Raw genomic sequence first — 6,667 nt, 5'->3', positions numbered from 1 at the left:
AAAACAGGTTTCTGAAGAGGTTGTATACAAATATTCAAGTGGATAGATCTAGAAACTTTCCAAGAACTGGTAAAAGCACCATGAAGCACCACTTCATCTGGTTTACAACCATTTCAGTAAGAGCAAGGATAAGCACCTAAGCATCTCTCTGATGAGGCACACATAAGGCTTCCTATGAGGCTGTATACAAAACATTGAAGTGGATGGATCTAGAATCCTCCTAAGAACTATGGGGAAAAACATAAAAAGAATTATAATACTTTAAATGAACTATTTAATGCCAATCCTTGCAATTCACCAATTACACGTATCATTTCTGGAAAGAAACATAATTGACAGCTTATTGGAACAGTACCCATTTTATCCCCAAGAAACTTCACTGCATCTGAGCCAACTTTATATATACCCCAGTAAAAAGCAGCATCTTGTATATTTAAAGAAGTTTTCCATGCCAAGGCCAGTGTGTCAGCACCATTTGTTATGCTTGAATGCTTTATGAGACAGAAGTCACAAACCTGACAATTTAACTCTCATTAGCTCTCATTTAACTCTCATGCCATCCCAGCTACACTCTCTGGGCAAATTATGAACAAAGTTTTTGCTTCCAGTTCAGCTTTAGGTCCCCATCTATTACAGGACTTTAGCAAAACTTCCTCTGCTGATTCTGGGAGGAGAAGGGAAGCCAAAGCACAGATGGCTGAGCCTCCCAGAGTGACAGAGAGCAGCAGAAGCTCAGCTCTGCTCCGTGCTGTCCGAATTGTCTGTGGCTCCTTGGCTCTGCTAACCCACACCTTCAGTGAGTCCCTGGAAGGTCACAAGGGCCCATCAGTGATTTTCACAGAAAACCTTTGGCTGGAGGTTTAAACTCCATCTGATCCAAAGCCTTTTTTAGTGCATGACTCTGAACCAGGGCACTTTGCATATTTCTGCCAGTCTCCCTTTGCAGGAGGTCACTATGGCAAGCATGCTGGAAAAAATAGAATCCAAGAAGCAAGAAAATCTATTTGGGGTATGTGTGTGTGTCTGTGTGTGTTCTGAGAAAATGACAAACCACTGCCACTTGTAATATATGAGACTAAGTGAAGATTTCTTCAATTCCATTTCTGCCTCCTGTAAAGCTTGCTAAAACACTGGTTCCCTTAGCTTTTGCATTTCCTTTGATTCAGGCCAGACAATGGAGATTAATCAGTGCCCAGTACCCAGTATTTCTGAGATTTTACAGCTTCCTTTCACTTAGGAAGGTAAAAAGTCAACTTGTATGTGCTGTTATAACATTTCCTCTTTCAACCTGGGGAATCATACAGGCATTTCCCTGAAATCTTGGATGAGCAAATGATTACTTTTAATTTTATTATGTCTGTCAGAGTTAACCCAAAGTAATCTTGTGCACATTACAATCTGAACTAACCTCTTATTATAGCAACCAACTTTTGGGAGAACAGCAATGAGAAAACCAAAGCAAGCAAAATGCAGGGGGGAAAGCCAGCAATGTCAACACATTGTGTTTGCCCTTGAAACAGTTTCTTCCCATTCATAAGAGGTTACATCCTTCAGACACGATTTTAAAACAGTCAATCCCATTAATGGCTATTAACTTCCACACTGAGACACACTTAGCTCCAACTTCCTTGTTTCTTTCCCCTCCTAATTTAACCCTATTGCCACAATCTGTTACAATCAGAAAGCTGACATGGTATTCCCACCACTCAATATCCACAGAGTTGTCACTGAAGTCAAAGCCACAGTTCATCTTCTTTCAATGACTTTAAAGCTCATAATCCTCTGTTACATCAGCCACAAAGACAGTGATTTATTGAATCTGCCCAGCACATTCTTGTCTTTTTCTATTGCTTTGCAGAGATGGTGCTTCCATTACAGGCACATTCTCGAGGGCTGCTGGAATCTTGCTGCTAGGTCAGAACTGGCCCCTCCAGTGTAGGAACTAAATAACTTATTTGGGCAGTAACACAGAGGAATTGCCACAGCAGCAGTGGACACAAAGCTTCCCAGTTCATTCATCCATCTCCAGCTGAAATGGAGCTTCCAGGAGTGAAATGAGGTCAAAACAAAGTAAAAGAGGAAGTGGAATCTGTCCAACAATAAACCAGGTGTCAACATCCATTGCACAGAGCCTGACCAAGGACAGCACGGTCATTCTCTGTTAGCTGTGCTGGGATGTTGGGAATTTTGAGCAGATGTTAATAGGATGAATACATACCAGTCGTACAGTCTCAGAATAATAATGCCTGTGAATGCCAAAAGCATATTGATCTCCTGAAGTGCATAGTCAGAGCACCTAATGGCTCTAGAGAGAGCAGGGAAACACTCAGAAGGGGAAGAGGGGGGAAAAAAAAGAGAAGGTGCTTCAGATTGGAGAGTTCTATCAGCTAAAAGAGCCTTGAGGCACACAGGGATGTTAGACTGCTGCTGCACAGATACATTCTGAGGGACCCAAGAACACACAGTTTGTGCACAGGCATGGAAGAATGAATTTACAAAACCTGTATAATTATAACAGGTCTAAACCACTTCTTCTAAGTAGAATATTAGAACCAGGAAGAACCTTAAGAGGAAAATAAATCCTTACTGCACTGTCCTGATGGACCAGAACTGTGGGAAAAGAAAAACTAACACCAGTGACACAGAGAATGCAGATACTGTTCAAAAGAAATTAAAAGGGAAATTCTTTCAATTTTAATGACCTCAGCTGTTATTAGTGATGCAGATCAGGGCTTTGTTCTAAAAGGAAATCTCATAGCTAACCTGTGGTGTCTTTTCAACTGGGAGATATTGAAAGCTCCTTTTTACACCAGGGCTGTGTAACTGGGAAATTCAATTAATTCTCTTTGCTTTGATATCTATTTAGTTCAGCACTACACACACTGTCAGAAACAAAATGTTATCCTTCACTGCACCTGAGGGCCAAGTGGTCCAGTGTCATATGCTCCATGGAACTGATCCAGTGTTTTCACCCTCTCACAAAGACATGCAGCTCTTTGAGGGAGGACAAGACTCCAGGACAACAGGGCTGAAAATTACCAGCTTGGTCAGAGGGGATTTTCTTTTTTATGAGCTACAAACCAGACCAAAATACACTAACAGAGATATCCTTGTAAAGTTCACTCCCAGCAGTGCCACCATAGGAGCATATCAGAATTCTAGCAGCTCTGGTCAATAGTATTATATATCCCCTGAACCACTAAGGACATTAAGCAAACACATTGAAGAGATGAGAAAAGATTCCAGTTATCCTGAGCTTCCCACTCTCTGACCACAAAACCGCACTCTCACTTCAAATGGGGAATGCAACTCAAGGGACATTTTAATCCTACACCCCTATTCTAATTAATAATCCTACTTTATCAATATTTGATGGAGCTGTTATTGTGTCTGCTCTGGCCACTTCACTTTTCAGAGAATGCTCTGAATTACAGTGCTCAATAGCAATGCAAGAGCAATGTGCTCCTTCCAAGGTAGTACAGATTGGAACCACGGCACGTCCTTTCCTAAGGCAGTGCCTCTGCAGAAGGTCCTGCTCCAGGAGCAGCCTGTGGGATGCACTGGCAGCTGCAGCAGCTGCAGCTGAGCATCAGCTGATGCACAAAGATCTATTGACTCAGCCTTAATGACCCCTCCCCATTGTGGCCCACTATGCCACCATCGGATGGGAAAGAAAATAAACTCACATCCTGAAAACCAAGGCACAACAGAGACAATGGTGAGCACAACAGAGCACAGTCATTATGCATGTTGGCACAGAGACTAACAGTTAATAAGGCACAAAACCAATTATGACAAGAAAAACTCAGTTTTTTGCAGACAAAGTGATGAAGAGAAGGAAGCAGACTACACTTTGCTAAACACGACAGACATGCCTGGCCCTCACCACAAACCTTTGCTCATGGCCTCACTCAGATGAGTATCTGACCAGGGCTGCAGTTGGGATTGCATTCCCACAGGGTCAGGAGGTTACTGCTGCTCTCCAACTCCTCAGCAGCACCACACACATGACAGTGCAAGCACAGTGAGTCAAAACTGCTGGATCATGCAAATTTTGAGGAAAATTTTGTATCATCTGTTCTGTCTTTAGAAAGAAGATGCAATGGCATTATCTTCCTGCTGCTCCCCAACTCCTCAGCAGCACCACACACATGACAGTGCAAGCACAGGAACTGCCACAACAGCTGCCCTGATATGAGCAGCAAAATGAACTCAGCAATTGCAAGTGCTTCAACTAAAGTCCATTGCTTAGGGAAAGGCACTCAAAAACAATTACATGCTGCTACAGGAAAAGTAAAACATTCCACAACCCACATCACACTCTTTAAGAATCCTCTTTGAGAAACAGAATGCTCAAAATCCTCCATAAAATCAGACCTTGCTGTGGAAGAACCCAGGGAAAGGCAGTACAAACCCATGGATACAGAAAGGGCTTTTTCTGTACCTTCCTCAGACTTGCAGTTTCTGCATCCTGTACCTTCCACCTGCAAGTGCATTTTCTAAGTGCTAGCCAGCTTGTTTCTGTACAGCATAAGTGTTGCCAAAGCAGAAATACATTTTTACTGCATTGTACAATGCAGTATCATAAATGCAGGTATCAATTACTATACAGTGAAGGAGCAGATAAATTCATCCCAATTCAAAGGCTGGCAATAATGGCTATTCATGGGACAACAGGTAGCAGTTCAGAGTGCCAGAAGAAGCCAGACAGATCCCTAATTACTATGTACCTTCTACACTCAGCATCTGACTCAAAGCCCAAAGAAGAAATTAAAGACAGCTAACAATTACAGGAGGCTTTGGTTCAGACCAATGGAGAACCTGCTCCTAGGGAGCTCTGTCCTTCCACATTCCAGCAGGTTGTGATGGTCACAAGATTGTCAAAGGTCAGAAAATCTATATAGAGAAGGAATAAGTCCTGAATAACAGCTGTCCAGTGAGTCAAAACAGCTGGATCATGCAAATTTTGAGGAAAATTTTGTATCACCTATTCTGTCTTTAGAGAGAAGATGCAATGTATCACAGCAATGATACAAGCACAGAACAGCAAACAGATGGAGGTGTCATAACAATGTGTGAAACAGAAAAAAGAATAAAGTGAGAGCCCCTCTGCTTGAGACCCTCGTGTTGTGAAATCCTGTTTGTAGTGACCTGTCAGAAAATGCCTCAATTACTACAAGCTGGGATAAGCACAGGTACTTAACCTCAGAGACAGAGGGTCTGACATCCCCCAAGGATGGGCAGGGGATCCACACCATGGAGCAGGGCAGGTCCTGGCACTGGGCAGGGTGAGGGCTACAGCAGTAGCACAGCAGACCCATGGCTTGGCATTGGAAGCAGCCCTGGAATTAAACTGCTTGCATGAGTATTCATGCAAATTCTGAGTAGTGGAGCTCCTGAGAGGTGCCAAGTGACAGAACAATGCTGTGGGTTGTTTCCAGAAGGAGAAAAAAAAAAGGGAAAGTACGAAAAAAAAACATGCCAAAAGTGGAAGGAACTAAATGTTATCAAGATAAAATGGAAAAGGCTTAATACAGTTTATCAAAGACTAGGTATCCCTGTCACAACACATGCTACCAAGGTTCAACTGAGCAGTGTGGATTTTGAAGGACACTGTTTCATCTAGAAAAGGTTTGGAGATGTTACAACTTAGTCTTTTTGCCAGAAGATACTTTATTAAAATTGCTGTAAACAGTAACTCATTCAAACAAAGAAAAAATTGCTGTAAACAGTAACTTGTTCAAGCAAAGAAGAGGCTCCTCCATGAGCTTAAAAGGATGCAAGCCTTCAATTCTGTTTTTGAAGAATGTTTCAGATATTGATTTCTACCTCATACTCAACGTAAGTTAGGTTTTCTGCACAGTTCTGGTGCTCAGAGGAGAAAGCAGCAGCATTTTCCTGAATCTCCTGAATCTTTAAACAGATTTTTTCTAACACCATGTTCTCTGGTTAGATCTTCCCAATACTTCTCCAGCAGCTGTAGCAAACCAAAGTATTTGGCAATACTGAATTACTCAAAGAAATCTGAGCCTTCTCTCTGTTCATAGGTCTCCCTCAGGGCCCTGAGTGGGTTGCAATAGCACAGACAGTTGCTCTAAATAGCTTGGATCCAAACACACTTCTTGATGGTGATTAAATATATAAAATGTTACACATCCAATGTTTGAAATGCAAAGGCCCGGGGCACCTCAGCAATGCTTTCCACACAGAGCAATTACAGCACTGGAAGTACTGGAAATACCATCATGTGATCCAGTCACAAACCACTGATCTAAAAGAGAAGGAATCTAGAACAGAAAGGAACAGGGAGAAAGTTCAAGATGTACTATTGTTTTCCCTTTTGTGCAAGCCAGGCTTTATTGCAGACCTGTATGAGAAAACAGATATTGTACACACTCAGCTGCCACACAGACACTATTCCTAGGAAGGATCACAGTCTAGGCCATTCAAGGCAGAACTTTTTTGCTGCTACTGTTAGATCTGTACCCTTCAAAAGTTAGGGTGTTTTACTTTGAAAAGGCTGTGCTTTACAAAGATGTTGCTATCAGAGGAAGTGAATCTGTGATACTGCAAATTAATTATTCTTTGTTATATAGCTATACTTTTTTCTAACAGAATACTAATCCCAACAGTTAGCACTGATTAATATTTTGGAAGTGGTTCTCAG

This window comes from Onychostruthus taczanowskii, unplaced genomic scaffold (genome assembly GCF_017590055.1).
Source record: "Onychostruthus taczanowskii isolate IOZ18803 unplaced genomic scaffold, ASM1759005v1 scaffold25, whole genome shotgun sequence".
Taxonomy (NCBI): domain Eukaryota; kingdom Metazoa; phylum Chordata; class Aves; order Passeriformes; family Passeridae; genus Onychostruthus; species Onychostruthus taczanowskii.
Note: the sequence above shows the minus strand (reverse complement) of the source record.